Raw genomic sequence first — 22,585 nt, forward strand, 5'->3', positions numbered from 1 at the left:
AAAGGTATTTGAGGGGGTTTTGACAACTGTACCCACTTTGCTGTTTGCAAATTTGATTAACCAGAGGTTCTGGTTATCATTTTTGAGATCATAGAAGTAGATACCAAACAGGAAAGGATTGTTACAGACCCCTGGGAAGCTCCATTATTTAACTTAGCACTAATGAAGAGTCATCTGCTACACAAACTATATGGGTTCTTTCTTTCAACCAGATGGATGTACACCTTACCACATGAGGATCTTTGTATAAGGCAGATAATGTCCTTACAACTCTGGTATGAGGTATGATATTGAATGCTTTGGCCATATCAAGACATGCTATATAAACAGCTTAACCACTATCAACAGCTTGCATGACCCCCCCCCAAAGAAATTAACAAAATTTAACGGGCATTTCTCTCTCTTTGGTGAAGTGAAATGACATTCTTGATTTATAATGAATGTGGTTATAATACACTGCATAGCAGACTTGTACGAATTACTGTTTTATAATTTCCAATATCCATGGTCACCGCAGTATTGCACTACACTATGATTTGTGCTTAAGTTAAATGATCTGAAGAGAGGCTTGGCAAGAGCATGTTTGACACTGTTTACTAAGCACCTAGATGTGTTGTCAGGACCCCTGGAGGATGCATTTTTGGTCTTTGATAACACCTTAGGAACAAATGTCCTAGATCTTGACTTTCTAAACCAGTTTGTGAAAGTTCAGAATGCTGTCCCTTCATACCCTGTTACCCATCATTCCCACTTATAGTTGTTTGGTAACTCTGTAGATTAAAAGGAAGCTTATCATCATATTCCAGTAGCCACAGACTCCAAACCATTTTTTTAAAGATTTCCTGTGTCTGAGTTATACATTCAGTTATCTGCATTACCCTTTGGGTTATTTACTGCTCCAATGGAATTTTCAAAGTCTAGCTCCAGTGATAGTGAACTGCAGACTGCAATGCATTCACATATTTCCTTATTTAGATGATTTTCTTATTTTTGATGTCTTTTTCAATGTGTTACAAATTTCACACTTAGATAAAAATCTCCTTCTCAGACAGTGTTTCCAGGAGAACATTCAAGATCTTGTTTAATTTTATCCTACAGAGTCATATTCTTGGGGTGTCTTATGGATACATCCTTTCACAGAGCTTTTCTCTCACAAGATAAAGTCAATCTATATCTAGATCCATTCCAGAGATTTCCCACTCAGTCAATAATTTCTGAAAGGGAATATTTCAAGATTGTAAGATTCACAACATCTGCGATACTCCTAATTCCTCCAGTCAGACTTCAGTGGTACTTACAATCTATTTTGTCCCAACATCATCTCCCCCTGACCTTCCAATTCCAGTTTTGGAATTTGTAAAAAAATTGGAATTGACATGGCGTAGTGACCAGTTGTATCTGAATCCAGGTCTCCCATTTTCCCTTCCTCCTCATCCACAATCTGTAACAACATATATAAGACACTTTGCTTGAGGACTGTGTCTTTTGGGGGATAAAGTTCAAGGTCTTTGGAACTAAAAAAAAAAAAAAAAAGACAGAAGAAAGCACATAAATATCAAAGAAGCATGGTCAGTAGTAAATGCACTTGATTCTCTGAATCATCCATGGTCCCCAGTTCCTCGCCATGTGATTGCAGATTGTTCCACAGTGATGTGGTACATGAACAAGCAGGGATGGTCCAGATCTTACCTTTTCTGCAGTGCAGACTAGATATGGTAGCCTATAATACAGCAATTCAGCAAAATCTTACTCTATAGGCTTCTTGCATTCTGTCAGAGAAAGAAATGAATCGGGGTTTTCCAGTAACTGATCCAAATGTGGGAAACACTTCATGTTGATTTCTTCAAGTCCATTCTCAATAATTAACTGCAGAAATTCTGCCACAGTATTCTTTGCAAGCAGACCTGGAAAATAGATGCATTTTCATTCCATTCGATGGGAATCTCCCAGTATACCTTTCCACTGATATCCAGGGTTATTCTGAAGATTCAGAAAGACTCTCCAAAATCATTGTGGTGACTCCCTTCTGTGCCAAGCAACAGTGGTTCTCCATTCTTTTGGAATTGGTTAAGTACAATTGTCTGGACCTAATTACATGGGGTGTATCAAACAATCCCTATCCTAACTTGAAACGACTTCAACTGACTGCTTGGATGATAGATTCTTAATGCCAGTTTGGCATCTATTTTCTGAGTATGTGTGGCAGGTATTAAAGAAGGCAGTGAACCCTGTTATTGGGAAATCATATATCAACAAATGGAAAACATTTTTTAGCTTGTTAAACTAAGAGCCAAGACACTTTTATGGCTAATATTTACATGGTTCTTCAATATGTTTGCGAGTTGCTCCATTTGAACCAGCTCTTCATGCTTATTTTGATATTCTTAACATGAAAGACAGTGTTTCTTATTGCACTGACTTCTGCAAGATTATCTGTGCTGTAAGGATTCATCTTTTTGTAGGGATTACTCTAGCTGTATACCAGGTTGACTGATACTATCTGGTTTCTCCTGTAGGAATTTCAGCTTATAGGCTCCTTAAAAATCTTAGATTCCTTTCATGACCTCTACACATTAACATGGTAAATTTTCTCTACATTGCTCTTTCCTATCTAAAATTATACATTACTACAGGTCTTGAGGTAAAATGTTTTTAGTGTAACCAAACAGTGCATGTTCAGTACCACTTCAGTTTAAGACAAGATGGGGATCAAGTTTTGGGAGGCAAAAAAGCAGGAATAGCATTACAGCAGTAGCAGGGTGTCTGAAGGCAGCTGTTGCACCAGTAGCACAAGGGTGCAGCTCCTAACCCAGTGAAGGTAAAAGATACCATTGCCAAGAGGGATACAGCATCAGACATTACTATTCTAACCCTGATGTGGATAAATTGGAACAATACTTGTCTGGGCAGTGAACTCCAGTTATGGCACTGGGAGGGACACCTTTATATGTACTATTAGCCAATTTACTTCTACTGGAAAGGAGGGCAAGGGAACAAGCATATGGTAGTGTTCAATGATATCCTGATAGATATTTTAACAGGAAATTATTTTAATAATGTAATACCTGCTATACATGTGGTACACACACTCAAACATGGAGACTAGAACATGGAGAAAGCACAGTGGTGAGATGCAGCCAGTGGCTTCACCTCTTAAGAGTGCTGGTGATGTGGCTGCTTTGGAGGGCTAGCCAGCAGCCGACAGCCAAAATCCATCTGTTGAATGGTACTGGACTTCCCTTGGAAAGGATTACTTCAAGGGGAGAGTTAAGTGGTGGTAGCAATTCTGAATTTGAGGCACTACTGCTAGAAAATACCAGACTTCCTTTGGAGGGAGAGCTGGGGTGAGTCACAAAGACACACCTGAGACAGGTTCAGCTCTCAGACTCTATTTTACAGAACTTGGGGAAGGTAGCCAATGGGAGCTTCCGATACTCAAGGACAGGGTGAAATTGTATAATGGGACAAAGTATTACTGTACAAAGAATGGGCTCCTAATGGAAGACTAGGAGGAGAAGCGATACAGCAGCTGGTAGTACAAAGGCCCTACCAATGAGTACTTCTGGTCATAGCCATTGTTTTTCTTTAATTCTATATGTGTTTATTCTCATTTTCAAGATATATTTTCTCTTTCTTTCCTTCTTTTCATATTACCTCATATACATGTTTTCAAAACACCTAAACGGATTGTAGTTACTAATAAGGTACACATGATTTTTTACTGAACTGCATGTCTCCTTTAGATTGTTTTGATACATTTCCCATTGCTGTGTAGTTTTTCTCAGTACATATGCTGTATAGCTAGCTGTTTAATTATGCATTATATATAAGCTGTGCATGCACTGGTCACAGTCCATAGCAGGACCTTAAAATGATTGCATAGTTTAAATATCAGTACAAGACTAGTTAGTGCCCTGAAGGTCCATATTAAGCCTAGCCAGTAACCCAAGATCAGAACTAAACCATGTACTCTGTGTCTGTGAGGTAAAGACCTTAATCATTTTGCCAAACAGCTACTAGAATGGTGTCTACATGCTATGAATCTGTTTTTCATAACATCGAGCAACACCAGTTTAGGTAAGCTCTCAACCTAATCCAACACAGGTGCCATTGCCATGAGGTTTTGGGTCTTATGGCTGGATGAGATAGTCATTCAAATGACTGTTTCCCCTCACTCCATATTCTGTTCTACACCTCTCCGCCAGAGCAGCTGATGCCTGCGGTTCTCTAGATTTTCAATGTAATTTTCCCCATCCATCTTCCATGTCTATTACAGTTTCAGAACCAGAAACTTCATATTGTATGTGTGACAATGTCAGGTATTGCCAGCTATGCTAGGAGAAGTAGGGCAGTGGAGGTGTAACATATGCCAGCATAGCTAGCTGGAGTTTTGTAAAGAATTACATGTCATTTGTATATCAAACTGATTTGTACAGATGCTTGTTTTGAAAAATGTATTTGCAAAGCTGCTTGTGTTAAAAATGTACCAACAGTGTGTCCTGCTGGGCAGAAAAGAAATACACATTTATATCAGACCATACTTTTTCAACTTCCACCATTTGATCCTTGGCACTGCTCTCACACTCCTCCTCTTCTTGATCACCAACGTCATCCTACAGGCTACCATTCTGTGCTGCCTAACTACACTTTCCCCTGTCACCACTTTACAGTCTCCACTCTCCTTCAGACTGGCCCTCCTACATAGGATGTAATCCACCTGTGTGCATCTTCCTCCACTCTTGTATGTCATCATATGCTCCTCCCCCTTCTTAAAATGCATATTCACCACAGCCATGTCCATCTTTTTTGCAAAATCCACTACCATCTGACCTTCTGTATTCCTCTCCTTAACACCATACCTACCCATCACTTCCTCATCCCCTGTGTTCCCTTCACCAACATGCCCAGTGATATCTGGTCCAATCACCACTCTCTCATCCTTGAGTACACTCACCACCATTTCATCCAACTCACTCCAAAATTTTTCTTTCTCATCCATCACACATCCAACTTGGGAGCATATGCACTAACAACATTCATCATTACACCATCAATTTCCAGCTTCATAAACATCACTCTATCAGACACTCTTTTCACCTCCAAAACACTCTTGGCATACTGTTCCTTCAGGATAACTCCTACGCCATTTCTCCTCCCATCCACACCATGTCAGAAAAATATGAACCTGCCCCCGATGCACCTGGCAATACTCCCGTTCCATCTGATCTCTTGCAAGCACAATATATCAACCTTCCTTCTCTCCATCATATCAGCTAGCTCTCTCCATATACCAGCCATACTGCCAACATTCAAAGTTCCTACCCTCACTACCACACTCCTAACCTTTCTCCTCTCTTCCTGCCTTTGGGCATGCCTTCTCCCTCTTCTTCTCCTTCAGCCAACAGTAGCCCAATTTCTGTCAGCACCCTGTTAGCTAACATTGCTGGTGACAGCCATTGTTAACCCAGGCCTTGACCGATCCAGTATGGAAATCTATATTGTTGTCCACATGTGTCATTTGGCAAAAGGTTTACACCAGATGCCCTTCCTGATGTAACCCTCCCCATTTATCCAGGCTTGGGACCAGCACAAAGAAATGCACTGGCTTGTGCATCCCCAGTGGCTGGGTTAACATTGAAAAATAGTATGAAATTAAATTACCTAGTAAACTATAAAGTTTGGATCTTATACTTCTGATTGCAGCCAGAGGCAAAAAGTTTGTACTAGGAAGCCTTCTGCATTGTCCTTGGGGGTGAGGGTGAATTAATTGCTACTCTGGAAGGGTGTAAGTTTGAAATTGTTTTATGACTTTCAGAAGCTGCAACAGATCTTAGCAAAGCTCTATGCATGTGTATTATTGACATATGCGCTACATTCTAGTTCAGTTGCTAGTAAAGGGGGTAGTATGGGAACCAGAAGTCAGATGACCAGATGTAAGAGATGCCATTCTGTAATCCAGCACAGAAATGATGTTTTAATACCAGATGAGACAAGTCTCAGAGCAGTCTGTTTTTGCAACCTGACATAGAAGGATCACTCACCTACTTCATCTTGCATTGCTATAGTAAGTACCCAAGAAATAGTTCCTCGGGCCTCTGCTGAAAATGGGTTTCTGACCCATTCGGACTTTCCTGGTTACTAAATGTCAATAAATAAATAAAAATAGTAATTCTTTAGGTCAGTTAGGAAAATATAGTGATATTAGTTAAGTACTGTTTTCCTGTAGCTGTGTGCATCTATTCATCTGTGTTATTTTAATATTTCCTGTGACTGAAATTCTGGTGTTTATTGTAAATAGATATTTAGTATTTTCATGTTCTTTTTTATTTATTATTAAATATATTTAAACCTTTCATTGTGGCTGGTCTTTTAGAGCATGTTTTAACCTTTGACACTACTTATATCTATTTGGAGATACTGTGGCCACTCCTGAAAGCCTTACTGCATTGGTCAAACACTATGATTTGTATTAGCATTACTTTTACTTGGTATAATTGGGTACTCTTGTAACAGCCTTAGAGTACCTGGCTTTGGAGGGTCCTGGTGACAGTGTATCTACCTTACAGTGTGGGCAGTGGGGCATAGCTAGTAAATCTGTGCCAGCCTTTCCCAGGTGTGTGTGTGTGTGTGTGTGTGTGTGTGTGTGTGTGTGTGTGTGTGTGTGTCAGCTATTTGGAGCAGGGACACAGAGCAATGGTTTCACAGAGAGAGTGGTAAAGGACTTGGCCTGGGACACTCAGCTGAGCACTCAACTCTACAGCTGTGCCAGTGGGGAGTTTTACTGGGGGCCTGGGGAAGGAGACAGGGAACCCCAGACCCTGGACTGAGTGTGTTCCTTATGTGTTCTTAAGGGAAATTGTACTTGGTACAGAGAGCTGCATCTGGAAATACTCTGTGTACCTGTCTTTGTTCCAAGTGAACGTCCCTCACCAGTATCAGTGGTGAGGATTCAGGCTCCATGATTACTGGCCCAGAGGGGAACTTCACAGTATGCACAGCAGTTTTTTTTTAGATTATAATTCACACACACACACACACACACACACACACACACACACACACACACACACACACACACACACACACACACACACACACACACACATACACAGACACACACACAACTGGAAGCAATGTCTCCTTAGCTTGAGCAAGCAAATAAGAGCACTATTGAAATCCTCTAAATCCAACTTCGAGTCCAAATTGGCCACATCTACTAGAGACAATCATAAGGCCTTCTTCACATATGTCTGCAATCTCAAAGGAAGCACCCAGATCTGTTCAGAAGTGGTGGTCAAGGATACCACATACAAAAATGCTGTAGATATAGCCAACCTACTGGATGACAGATTCCGTGAAAACTTCACCCCCTCTTCCCCCCATCAGTAAATCAGTACAACCCCAGTACCTGCCCCCCCTCCCCTTATCGCTAGGGAAGACGTCATCACTGCCCTCTCAAAGGCAAAAAATACAGCCTCCATGGGACCCGATAACATACCAGGCTGCATCCTACATGAACTCAGGCATGAACTTGCAGCACCATTAGGCACCCTATTCAACCAAAGCCTGAATACCAGCTTTGTCCCAGCTGAGTGGAGTACAGGCACTGTCATCCCTTTACACAAAGGTGGAGTGTCCACCGATCTGGGAAATTATAGACCCATCAGCCTAATTAGCCTGATCAAGGCCATGGAACAGATTATCCTGGACCTCATTAACAGGGACATTGGCGACCTCTAAAAACTCGACCCCACACAGTTTGGCTTTGTCAAGGGGAAGTCATGCCTGTTAAATCTGGTTGACTTATTTGAGACAGTCACCAAAGCCACGGATGAGGGGAAGACAGTGCACACCACCTACCTTGACCTGGCCAAAGCCTTTGACACTATTCCCTGCTCGGGCATAATAGATAAACACTCTCAACTAGGCATCAATCCATATGTTACCAGATGGCTAGCAAACTGGCTCACTGATAGAACCCACCTAATCAAAATAGGGGAAGCCATCTCAAGCAGTAGACCCGTAATGAGCGGCGTACCCCAGTGATCAGTCTTGGAGCATCTGTTATTTGGGATATACTTCTCTGAGATGCAGGCCAAAACCAGTGAGCTATGGCTGACCAAGTTTGCAAATGAATGCAAGCTGGGTGCGGTCATCAATTCCCCAAGTGATGTGGACATCCTTCAAGAGGGTCTCACCCAAACAAATGACTGGTGCTAGAAACATGGCCTCAAGCTGAATACAAAAAAATGCATCATCATCCCCTTTGGGGAGAGTGACGTCCCCCCATATTATCACATTAATAGCAATGTCCTAAGCATGCAATCAGTCATGAGGCATTTGGGCACCCAGGTTGAATGCAACCTGACTTTTGAAAACCACGTTGCTTCTGTTGTATGGAAAGCTTATTACATGGCCCACCTGTTAAGTAAGGGTATCTCATCCAGGGACAAGGAGGTCATAACATCCCTGTATTCTTCCCTTATAAGGCCAATTATTGAGTACAATGCCCCCTTTGGCATGTACCTTGCAAGGCACATGCAGCAGCAGGAGAGACCACAGAGGTTCCTCACCAGGAGAATCCAGGGCCTGAAACATCTACCCTACACAAATAGGCTAAAAGCCCTGTCCCTCTACTCAGTTTCATACAGACTCCGCAAAGGTGACCTCTGTGTGGCATACAAAGCAATCTCATACCCCACCTTGATAGGAAAGTTCCACTCAAGTAACCAGCATGCTCAACCTCAACCTGGTCTGTGACATCAATAGGACTTGTTGGCAGGACAGATTTGTGTCCCAGAGACTCCCCCATCTGTGGAATAAACTTCCTTTCCATGTCAAGCAGAATACTTCATTATCCCTTTTTAAGGGCAACATGTATAACTGGATGGGAAACAGAAAATACACCTCTGGGATTCCACCTGTGTCCCTGCTGGACAGGGGCTTTGGGTGCTGACTTGTCTAAACATGGGCTAAACTCTTGGCTAGGCTTATCAGGGCCTCAGGGCCAATAGCCTAGTAACTTCCTATGATTCATGATAAATTAGTTCCACATATTACTTCATCAACAGAACTATGGGAACCCTAGAGCTTGGGTATTGTGGCTTGAGTAATGTTCACAGTCTATGTTTGGGTAGTTGACGTCACCCAGTATGATGGTGTTTGCAGAGAAATCTATACTCTCCTGTGTCGTCATGAAGGCTGTGTGGGATTCCTGCGTTTGAGAGGGTGATGTAAGAGCTCCTCTGTGTCTCTTTCCATGTGGTCCAGGGAGGTACGTCTCAGGTTGTTCACACCAACATGGACAATGACTGCCTCATACTTGTACTTGCTGTGGAGTGACCTGAGTGCTTGTGTTATGTGGCACATTCTATCACCCGACAGGTAGCTAAATGTGACCCTCACCTTGCTCAGTCTGGAGGGCGGGACATCAGTGTGTCTGACTATGGCATCACCTATTATAGGTGTGTCACACATTGTGCTTGGCCTTATGGGCTGTGCCTGTTATGAACACTGACATTGTGAGGTCTGTGTTGCTTGAGATATGTGTTCATGTGGGATGCAGCGTGTCTGGCCATGTCATTTCTGTCCGTGGTCTGGTAAGTATCACCTTTGGTGACATAGGTATCCATATGTCAGCTGGTGAGCATTTGCAGTGTTACCTAGTGATAGTGGTACAGCTTGTTTGTTGTACAATGGACTACATGCAGCCCTGCTTACAGTAGCTATGTTTGCATGCATGTTTCCTTGCAGTTACCCTGGAATACTGATCCGACCTGCCATGCAGAGTTACACAGCTTCTGTGGACTCCTAGTGACATATGCATAGCTTACTATATGTATGTTCATGTCTCACTTGACAGAGTGTCACTGTTTCTCCTGTGCACATGTATGTTGCCTGTGACACTTTGCATATGACTTACCTGGCATCTGTCCACATCAGCAGTCATATATGCCACTGCAGGACTCTAAACCTGATGATGCACACACTCAAAACATTCCTCAGCATGGGGAACATCGCTATCTGTGCAGTAACAGATACTGGATTCAGGGCTACCAACAGCACTCCAGCACTACCAAGTTATACCTCATACCATGCTTTTCAGGCCCAAAACTTGCACAAAACCACAAAAGGAGGGGGTGTATTGATATTCATCCAAGATACCCACACCTCCAGGTTGGTGGCAAAGCACCAAACATCAGAGACCACCCATATGCAGGTAACAATGGGTAAAACTGCCTTCCAGGTTATAGCCTGCTACAGACCACCCTCACAAACACAAGAACCGCACTTGGCCTTCCTGAAAACATTTGGAAATATGTAGGTCTGTCCATACACCATTATATTGGGTGGGTTAAACTACCCAAACATAGAGTGGGAGCATGACTGTAGCTCCAACATCCTAGCCCACAGATTACTGGAATTTATATACCAATATGCTATGGAACAACTTGTTACCACTCACACAAGAGGGGAAAACATACTGAACCTGATCATCACCAACATGGGGACTCTATGCTCCAGACCAGAAGTGTATCCCTCACTGGTAAGATCAGACCATAAACTAATCTCACTGGATATTCACATCCCAAGGCCACCCCCTGCACAGAAGAATACAGTCAACAACTCATGTCAAGCATGTTCACACTCCTCATAAATGATGTGGAAATCTTAAAAGCCCCCAGGCCTGTTGAAAATATGGACCAGACTGCAGATACCTGTATAAAGGCATTCTATGGACACATTCAGGAATGCATGGATCATGCAATCCCAAATGAAAGCAAGACCCAATCCTCCAAAGGCAGACGTCCTGTGTGCTGGACACCAGCCATAAACAAACTATACAATAGAAGGATGAAGCTACTACATGATACAACAAACTCCCAAAATGTGAAGGCATCACTGATGAGTATTAGAAGACAACTACAAGCACCCATAAGATTGTCTAAGGCCATCTTTGAGAGAAGATTCCACAAGACACTGAGGATAATCACAAGGCTTTCTGTAGTTATGTTAGGAACCTGGGTGGTAATACCCAGATATGCTCAGAGGTAGTCCAAGATGTCAAACGAAATACCAAACACACAGACATTGCCAACATCCTAATGGACAGGTTCACTGCTACCTTCTCCCCCCCTCCAAATCAAAAGGGCAAATATTTCTCCCAGCAGAGTGCTGCCCCCCCTGACATCTCAGATGCTCAGGTAAGAGCTGCACTCTCCAAAGCAATAAACACTGCAGCAATGGGACCAGACAGTGTCCCAGGCTGTGTCCTACATGAACCCAAGAAGAGCTACACCCAGACATAACACTACTGTTCAATCCCAGCCTTACTACACGATGTGTGGCCAAAGAGTGGCGTACAGCAACAGTGGTCCCTCTACATTCAGGTGGTGCCTTAACAGATCCTGGACACTATTCGCCCCATACGTCTGAATAGCTTGGTCTGCAAAGCTGTGGCAAGGATCATCATGAACCTCATAAATATAGATATTGGGGACCTACAGACATGTCATCATACACAGTTTGGCTTTGTTAATGGCAGATCCTGCCTCTCAAACCTGTTTGATTTCTTTGAAACAGTCACCAAGGCCACTGTCAAGGGAAAAGTGGTCTACACAGCCTACCTGGACCTTGCATAAGCCTTTGATACAATACCCCACTTGTGCATTCTAGGGAAGATCACCAGTGTACATATTAACCCCTATGTCACTACAGATATTGCACAGTGGCTCAAGGGCAGAACACACATGGTTAGAATTGCTGGAGCCATGTCAGCCTCAAAACCAAAGTTACAAGTGGTGTCCCACAAGGCTCAGCCCTGGGATCTGTCTTGTTCAGTATATATTTATCAGAGGTACATGCCAACATGGAAGTACTGTGGCTGAGCAAGTCGCAGATGACTGCAAACCGGACGCCATAATCAACTCTCCAGCTAACACATGCATCCTCCAATAGAGCCTCTTGGAAACACACGACTTGTGCCACAGCCATGGCCTCAAGCTGAATGCCAAAAAGTGTATAGTCATCCCCTTTGTCAAAAACAAAGTGACCACAAAGTACCACATATGTGTTAATCCATTAAGTGCAGACGAAGGAATTATGGACCTTGGGGTACACAAGTTGATAGCATTCTCTCATTTGACAACAACATGGCCAAAGTGGTTAGGAAAACATTCTATATAGGCCACATCATCATGAAGGCAGCTTGTCCTATGTATGTCAGTGCTGGGGTTCAGGTCCCTCATGTGCATAGCTCACTGTCATTCAGATTGTACAAGGTGCAGCATGTTCAGTGATTCCAGCTTGGACATGGCTTTCTACATCAGGCACAGCTTGCGTCTGGGTGGCCAGCATGGCAGTGTGTGGAGTTGCACTCTGTTTAATCAGGCAACACATTACATGTGTTCAAGCTCTTTGATACTCCTGGTGCGGTACTGTTGTGGACTTTACAGTTGATGGAGGTGTCTGCTGAGGTACACCCCACAGGGGCTGTTGTGGTCATTTGTAACGCTGATGAAGGATAACTGCAGAACCACAATGACCTCCCCTTATCTAGATGTCATAACCTTCATGATTAGGTTGGTATATGGATTGTTTCTGTTAACACTACAGCCACATGTTTGTCCAATGCAGGATATCTATCACCTTGTGTACCCAGGTCTGTCATTATATGTTAAGTATGTAATGGGTTAACACCTATGTGGTAATTGTTGGTCACTTACTGTATATCCACAGAGGTTGACTATACATTTTTCTCCATTTAACATGCTGACATGGCTATGGCACCGGTTGTCTGTTTCTATGTGGCCCTTTTGTGGGATGCTTGTGTCAGCTGGAGTGTCAGATATGTTAGGCGGTTTGTAGTCCTTTGCAAACATGTTCAGGCACAGTCCTTACATGTTGGCCTGTACCTATGGGGCATATATACCAGACGGGGAAGGTCCCAGGACCAAGCTTTGTGGGATACCTGTTATATGTGGTTTGTAGTCTGACATGGCTGCAGCATGTCTGACCATGTCAGTTCTGTCGTTGGTCTGGTTTGCAACCCCTCTAGTGGCATTGGGGTGTATACATAAGCTGGTGAGCATATCTATATTGAACACATAGGGTATTGTATGGAAGGCTTTGCAAGGTCCAGCTACACTGTGTGGACCACATTGCCCTCATCAGTGACCTCAATTACTGTTTCAACTGAGTCACACATGTTTAAGGGGGGGGTCTGCACTTCATAAACCCACACTGGGTAGGGTCGGGTGTCAATAGATCCCCAATATCATTATGTCTGCGGTACATGCTGATCCTTTCCATAGCTGTGCAGACCAAGCTTCTCAGGATTCTGTGGTGGTTGTTTTTAGTATCCATTCAGGCGACACTTTTCTTGAGAACAACCACTGTTGTTGTACACTGCTCTTTGGGTACATATCCTGTGGTAAGGCTGACATAATGTCAGGGAGGCAGCAGTCTGCTGGGAAAGATATTTTGCATTATGGGGGGGGGGGTTTGCACTGCACCTGTCAGGATGTATGTTGGCAATACGTGTGTGTGTTTGGTATGTTGTTTGTAATATTTGTGTGATCCAGAGCATATCCGAGGATTCACAACACGCTTACTACCATCAGTTGCAGCAGCCTTGGGGTTATCCTTAGTGTCCTGTACACTTTGTATCATAATAGGTTCATAGGTTCATACTAGGCTATCCACCCTAGGGCATTTGTAAGCCTAGCCACAGTGTGTGTGGCTTTTGCCACCCTTGCTATGTGAATATTATGGCCATTTATGATTTACTTAGCTGTGCCTCTGTCTGGACATGACACAGTAAAGACCCCCAGTGTACATCTACAATTATCCATCCATTTTGCTAACTTCCTGTTGAAGAGTGTCAGTGAGGGGCTCTGCCTAACATGTAGTGGTATTCTGTTCCAGGGTGTGGAGAGACTCAGGGTTAGGTATTTGTCCCTCCAGCACATCCTATTTGATTATGTGTTAAGGTTGACATGTCTGACTCACACAGTTCCGATGGCTTTGAGTTTTCTGGGGTGGAGCATGTCCATTACTTCTGTGTTGGACATGGACTTGTACAACAGACATACAATGCCTCTGTGTAGGCAGTATGTGACTGCATTCAGCTGTGGTGTCTACAGCCAGGCAGCATATGAGATATATTTGAGACCCTTTATGACTCTTGCTGAGGTACCTTTGAGGTCTTTCTAACTGCTGCAGGTGCCAGGTAATGTACATCCCAAATGAGGCATTGTATTACAATATGGTCTGATAGGGGAACAGTATAGGGGCACAATGACCTTTGTTGACGTAGATGTGAATCCTTTCATAATACAGTGTCCAATATAGACAGTCTTCCTAGACAAATTGGCGATGTGACTGTCACATAACAGGTGACTGTCCACTTGTGTCACTAGGTCCCTGATTACTCCTTCCAAGACATAATGGTTTACCACCTATGTGGTAATTTGTGTGTACCTTGTTTTGTATTTGGTGGTACATTCATACTGTCCACTGTCTTCAGGACAGTGGGGTGGGGTTCCTGTGTGTGAGAGTGTGGTCTGTAGCATGCTACAGACTGTACAGCAGTCTTGCCTATGGTTAGTTGCACATGGGTGGACTGCAATGACATAAGCATTGTTAGTTAACTGGACGTATGGGTGTCTGTGCTGAATATGGATACTCACCCTCCTTTTATGTTTTGTTACAGGTTTTGTGGCCATAACACATGATATGTGGTATTACCTGGTAGTGCTGGTGTGCTGTCACGAGGCTTGCAGCAGGTTTCTATCACTGGACAGACATCAATGTTCTCCATACTGGGGAGGGCCTCAGGAGCATGCATATTGAGGTTTACACATCTGGCATTGATCAGCATTACCCTTCTGTTTCTTTCCAGTTTTGTTTTCTATGGTGGTGGGTTGGTCTTTTCGGCCTTGCCTACAAAAGGATCTCTGTAGGTTGCTAAAGCCTTAGGCAATATCCAGACGCTCATGGGTAACAGGTGCAAGCCATCCCTGGAACAGCAGCATGTCTCACTATGGAGTCACCTATTACAACTGTATCAGGCATGTTGTTTCTCCTTCTGTCCTGTGACTGTTTGGCACACCAGCTTTGTGTACTATGTGTTACATGTGCTATGTCTGGAGGTTGTTTTATTGGGTGTCTGCTTTGGAGGCTTGTGTTGGTGTTGTGTGTTTGTAATTAGGGCCTCTGGGAATGTTTTTGTGTTTATGTGTTTGGTTTACAGTCGTTGTAGGTCTATGTGGGACTGGGTTTGTGGTGTATGTGGTTACCTTGTCCTTCTGACTAGTTTTGACAGTACTGATTTGGGGGTGCTCAGGCTCCGGTTTGGCTACCTGGTTGCATCTATCACATACATTTGTATTTATTGGGGTGAGTTGCTGTTGTGTGTGTACTTGGGACAGGTGTCACATTGCCACTGGATTCACAGATTCTACTTGTTTTGCCTGGCCTTAGTGGATTGTATGTGTGGACACATTTTATTGCCATACTAGTGATCACTGATTACTTCACCTTTTATGTTTGATCTATCATGTGGTAGCTTCCTCATTCTCTTCAATGGTTTAGTAATTGCTGGAGTCCAGCATGCCAGATGCCTGGGTGTATGGCATTGTGTCTTGCTGTTTGTGATTGCAGACTCCAAGCACTCTTGGCTGTGTTCATGGTATGCCTGTATAACATGTTCTGCAGTGTGTCCCATATTCTGGACCTGCACAAGGCTTTTCATGGATTCCACATTGGTTTGTAGGGGTGCAAGCTATGCTTTATACATGTGTTTCACTGTGGTAATTTGGCCAGGGATTGGGGTCGGGATGTGTAACTACAGTGTGATTACTCTATGGTCTGGTCTTATCAGTGAGGGATACACTTCTCATCTTGACATCCACTACACATATTTCTGATTATCACATCCAGTGTGCTTACCCCTCTTGTGGAAGTGTTACATTTTGCATGTCCATTTTTTTTGATGGATTCTGGGAAGTTGTCTACACTTCTGTCAGTGCTAGTATAATACAAAGAGTATAGTGACAAACATCTCAAAAGCTGACTTCACACTTCTTCGGACTGAGATGGTATCCGTTAAGCCCACTGGGCCAGTGGAAACCACAACACACAATGGTGACTCCTTCACAGATGCTTTCTACAGACATCTCGAAGAAAGCATGGACCATGCAATCACAAATAAAAACAAGACCCTCTCCACCAAGGGAAAGTGGCCTGTCTGGTGGACCCCAGCCATAAACAAACTGTATAACAGATGAAGGATACTAATGCAAGACAGAGCTACATATCCTAAAGGGAAGGCAGCTGTGATCAGCACTAGTAAAAAGCTACATTCTCTCATAAAGACATCCAAGGTCAACTTGGAGACATAAATCACCAAAGACAATGAAGATAACCACACTGCCTTCTTCAGTTATGTCAGAAACCTGGGTGGGAACCCTCAGATATGCTCAGAGTTGGTACACAACAACATATATTTCAGTGACCTGACAGATATTGGTAACATTCTGGCAGACAGGTTCAGTGCAATTTTCCCCCTCCCTCACCCCCAAAAGAAGATAGTTATCACAGCTGAATGTAACCTCACTGTCATCTCGGATGTCCATGTGAGAGCCGCACTCAGACTGACAAGTACACAGCATCAATGGGACCTGATGGTATCCCCAGTTGCATGCTATGTGAACTCCAGAAGGAGCCAAACCCGTATATACAAATGCTATTTAACCTTAGCCTTGCTACAGGATATGTACCTGAACACTGGCATACAGCAACAGTGGTCCCACTCCACAAAGGAGATGCCTCCACAGACCCTGGCAACTACCACCACACAAGCTTAACCAGCCTTGTCTGCAAAGCTATGGGAAGAGTCATTATGGAGCTCTTAAACAGAGACATTGGTGACCTACAGACCCTTGATCCCACCCAGTTCAGCTTTGTACAGGGCAGATCCTGCCTTTTGCACCTAGTTGACTATTTTGAAACTGTCAGTAGGGCCATTGATGAGGGCTATGCGGTCCACACAGCCTACCTGCGCTTGGCTAAGGTCTTTGACACAATACCCCACTCAGGCATCATAGACAAGCTCAACAGCTGAAATATAACACCATATGTCACAGGATAGGTTGCAAAATGGCTAAGAAATGGGACCCATAAAGTCGACATTGCAGGTGCCTTGTCAGATTCAAAGCCAGTCACAAGTGGTGTCCCACAAGGATCTGTCCTGGGACCCCTCTTATTTGGCATTTACTTTTCAGATGTGAAAGCAAACATAGGAGGGTTGTAGCTGACAAAGTTTGCAGATGACTGCAACCTAGGCACCATAGTGAATACATCAGCCGGCACACACATCCTACAGAATGCCGTCACAAAGACAGATAGCTGGTGCCGGTATCATGGCCTGAAACTGAATGCAACTGATGTGTAGTCATCCCCTTTGGGAGGAACGAAGTACCCACAAATCAGTACATAGACAGCAACCCACTGAGCACAGAAAACAAATCAGACACCTGGGGACACATGTAGATAGTGACGTCTCGTTTGACACCCATGTTGCCAAAGTGGTTAGAAAGACTTTCTATCTTGACCACCTTATCATGAAGGGTTTTCCATCCAGATTAAAGGAGGTCATTGTACCACTATACTTCTCCCTTATCAGGCCCATGATTGAATACAAAGCCCCATTTGGTATGTACCTCATCCAGCACTTGCAACAGCTGGAGAGACCCCAAAAGTACCTTACCAAGAAGATCAGGGGTCTACAACACATGTCATATGCTTCCAGACTAAAGGAAATCCAGCTTTATTCAGTAGCATACCGCATACTTACAGGTGACCTATGCCTGACATACAAGACCATGTCCAATCAGGATTTGGTGGACATGCTCCACTGCAAGCAATCCAAATCCACCAGAACCATGAGAGCTAAAGATTTGAAATTTAGCACATACATGTATAGGACATGCTGGAGGGACAGAGTCATAACTCAGAGGCTTCTCACACTCTAGCAGAGTATCCCAGTTCATGTTAGACAGAGTCCCTCACTGACTCTCTTCAAGAGAAATCTGGACAACTGGATGTGAGATTGTAGGTTTACCCCAGGGGTCCTCCCTGTGTCACTACTAGACAGAGGCACAGTCAAGTTATTCGATTACGTAAGGGGTCATAATGTGTCACTACTAAGTCAGAGGCACAATATTCGGAATCTATTCTGTACACTTATTACCACTATAAGGGGTGGCAATAGCCACATCACTATGGCTAGGCTTATAAATGCACTAGGGCAGATAGCCTAGTAGTAAACTATGAAACTATGAAACTATGGTGTATGTGTAGGTATTGTCAGTCAAGCAATATAATGTGGTTTGGGGGGCTTGATATCTTCCTGTATTCCAACATTTCTTGTCTATTTCGTCTAGCATGTCAAGGGATCAGTTGCTAGTGTCCTCTCCTGCTCAGCTGGTGAACCTGGGAATATTGAGGCAATGTTACAATTGCCTCATGTACACTGACAACCCTCTCCTTCTCCCACAAAACACAAATACATGCGAGAGATGCAACTATATAGCCAAACTGGAGGCTGAGCTCTCTCAACATAGGACTGGCAAGACCAGAGAGGAGGAGAAGGTAACCACACACACCACAAACCCAGTCTCACATAGCACTATCACAACTTCAAATCATACACATAAACACACAAAGACATACTCGGATGCTCTGATCAGAAATCTACCAAAACAGCAGAGGCCACCAAAGCAGACACCCAAACAACTGCCTCCACAGGGCACAGCACATGCAACACATAGACCACAGAGTCAGTGTGCCAAACAGTCACAGCCCTTAAGGCCAAAGACAGTGCCAGACACACTCGTCATAGGTGACTCCATAGTCAGACACACTGACGTCCCGCTCACCAGATTGAGTAAGGGGAAGGTCACAGTAAGCTGCCTATCGAGCACTGGAATCCACCACATAATGCAAGCACTCAAGTCACTCAACTGCAAGTACAAGTATGACTCAGTCATTGTCCATGCTGGTGTGAACGACCTGAGACGTACCTCCCTGGACTACATGAAAAGAGACATAGAGGAGCTCTCTGATTATGTAACCCAGGCAGGTATGACCCTGACCTTGAGCAGTATCCTACCTTCACCAAGAATTATGCCACAATACAGAGACAAGATGATCAGCTGTAATAATTGGCTTAAACTATGGTGTCAGTCAAAGGGCATCCAATGTCTGTCTGCCTGGGATGACATGCTGGACAAGCCATGCTGATTCGCAAGGGACGGCTTGCACCTGTCACCCCTGGGCTTCCGGATTTTGGCTAAGGCTCTTGCCACCCCCATTGTGCCTTTTTAGACAAGGCTCAGATTCTAAACCTACCACCCTAAAACACAAAAATGGAAAAAAACTAAGGGTAATGCTGCTCAATGCCAGAAGTCTCAACCTCAAGATGCACGCACTCGAAGCCCTTCTCAGTATAGAGAACATCGATGTCTGTGCTGTGACTGAAACCTGGTTCAAGGCTCCTGACAGCACACCGGCACTACCAGGTGTTACCTCATATCATGCTTTCCGGCCCCAAAATCCGGACAACACCAAGAAAGGAGGGTGGGTGTCCATATTCATCAAGTACACCCTCACCTCAAGGTTGGTGGCAATGCACGATGCATTAGAGACCATCCAGGTGCAATTAACTGTAGGCAAGACTGCTCTGCAGTTTGTAGCATGTTACAGGCCACCCTCTCAAACTCAGGAACCTCACACAGCTTTCCTGAAAACACTGGAGGGGATAAATGTATCTCCAAACACCATCATACTGGGTGATTTCAACTATCCAAATATAGACTGGGATCACTACTCAAGCCCCAGCACTCTAGCCCAAAGGTTCCTAGAGTTCATAAACTCAAATGCCATGGAACAACTAGTCACCATCCCCACAAGAGGAGACAACATACTAGATCTCATCATTACGAACATGGGGTCACAATGTTCAACACCAGAAGTATACCCATCATTGGTGAGATCAGATCATAAACTAATCTCACTGGAAGTCCACATCCCACCCCCACCCCAGATAAAAAAGACCACAGTGAAGAACTTCTCAAAAGCCGACTTCACACTTCTAAAGACTGGTGTGGTCTCTTTCAAGGCCCCCAAGCCAGCGGAAACCATTACCCAAGCTGCTGAATCACTTACAAATGCCTTCTACCAGCACCTCCAGGACTGCATGGATCAGGCAATCCCAAACAAAACAAAGACTCTTTGTACCAAAGGCAAGCATCCAGTCTGGTGGACCCCAGCCATAAACAAGCTCTACAACAAAAGGAAGGAGCTACTACAAGATAGAGCAAAATCCGTAGAAGGGAAGACACCCCTGCTCATTATAAGTACAAAACTGAGATCTCTCATAAAATCATCCAAGGCAAATTTTGAGAGAAAAATCGCTAAGGACTCAAAAGACAATCATAAGGCCTTTTTTAGCTATGTTAGAAACCTGGGAGGAAACTCCCAGATATGCTCAGAATTAGTTCAAAATGATGTAAAAATCACTGAACCTACAGACATTGCCAACATACTGGCTGACAGGTTCAGTGCAGATTTCTCCCCCCTCCCCCCCAAAAGGAGAGATATCTAATATCCACATAACGCAAGCACTCAGGTCTCTCCACATAACGCAAGCACTCAGGTCTCTCAACAGCAGGTACAAATACGACTCAGTCATTGTCCACGCTGGTGTAAACGACCTGAGACGTACCTCCTTGGACTACATGAAAAGAGACATTGAGGAGCTCTCTGATTATGTAGCCAAGGCAGGTATGACCCTGACCTTGAGCAGTATCCTACCTTCACCAAGAATGATGCCACAATACAGAGATAAGATGATCAGCTTTAATAATTGGCTTAAACTCTGGTGTCATTCAAAGGGGATCCAATGTCTGTCTGCCTGGGATGACATGCTGGACAAGCCACGCTGCTTCAAGGGCGGCTTGCACCTGTCACCCTGGGATTCGGATATTGGCAAAGGCTCTTGCCACCCCATAGTGCCTTTTTAGGCAAGGCTCAAATTCTAAACCTACCACCCTAGAACACAAAAAGGAAAAAACTAAGGGTAATGCTGCTCAATGCCAGAAGTCTAAATCTCAAAATGCACTTTTCGAGGCCCTTCTCAGTATGGAGAACATCAATGTCTGTGCTGTGACAGAAACCTGGTTCAAGGCTCCTGAGAGCACCCCAGCACTATCAGGTTTTACCTCATATCATGCGTTCCGGCCCCAAAATCCGGACAATACCAAGAAAGGAGGGGGGGTATCCATATTCATCAAGGACACCCACACCTCAAGACTGGTGGCAACGCACGATGCATCGGAGACCATCCAGGTTCAATTAACCATAGGCAAGACTGCTCTGCAAATTGTAGCATGTTACAGGCCTCCCTCACAAACTCAGGAACCTCACATGGCCTTCCTGAAAACACTGGAGGGGATAAATGTATCACCAAACACCATCATACTAGGTGACTTCAATTACCCTAATATAGACTGGGAACACTACTCAAGCCCAAACACCCTAGCCCAAAAGTTCCTGGAATTCATAAACTCAAATGCCATGGAACAACTAGTTACCATCCCCACAAGAGGAGAAAACATACTTGATCTCATCATCACGAACATGGGAGCACAATGTTCAACACCGGAAGTATACCCCTCACTGGTGAGATCAGATCATAAACTAATCTCACTGGAGGTCCTCATCCCACCCCCACCTGAAATAAAAAAGACCACAGTAAAGAACTTCTCGAAAGCCGACTTCACACTTCTAAAGACTAGTGTGGTCTCCTTTAAGGCCCCCGAGCCGGCGGAAAACAGTACTCAAGCCGCTGAATCAGTTGCTGTTTTATTTCGTGGTGGTTCCAGTGTTTTCCTTATTTATTATCCTCGCTGTTCCACTGGGTTCCTTTGGATGGTCGTGCTGAGTTTTGCCTAACATAGAATTGGATTATAACCCTGGTCTCGCAGGCAACCTGGAAAACTGGAATGATATTTTTTACCAACAAGAGAACTCTCTTCTTAATCTTGTTGAACAAGGTACTGTTGTTTCTTCCTTAACTTCGGAAACGGAGAATCTGCAAGTGTTTTATGACCAGCTAAGATCATTGGAGAACAACCTATACAAGCTCTATCGGCTAATTTGGCAGAGGAAACACCTTGAGGCATGCCTCCACTTCGGTGTTTGTTCCGGGTGCGTGTCCTCTGCATGCGAGCTCTGAGAGATACATCGGACCCTACTACGAAGGTGGCAGATGCTTAATATGGAACTTGGCAACAACTATATTCATCTACTCATCGACTACTTTAAACCATTGGAGGAAGAGTTGATCAATAAGGTAGAAGGTGAGCATAAAATGATTACTCAGTGCCATAAAAGTGATTATTGTATGCAGAGATTGAACAGTATGCTGAGACAATTGACTCTATATAGCAATAAGCTAGAGCAAACGAAGCTAAGGAAGCTCAAAAGAGATCGTAATGATTTCCAGCTTGGTCATATTTTT

This window comes from Protopterus annectens, chromosome 6.part0 (assembly GCF_019279795.1).
Source record: "Protopterus annectens isolate FY-2018-M chromosome 6.part0, PAN1.0, whole genome shotgun sequence".
Taxonomy (NCBI): Eukaryota; Metazoa; Chordata; order Ceratodontiformes; family Protopteridae; genus Protopterus; species Protopterus annectens.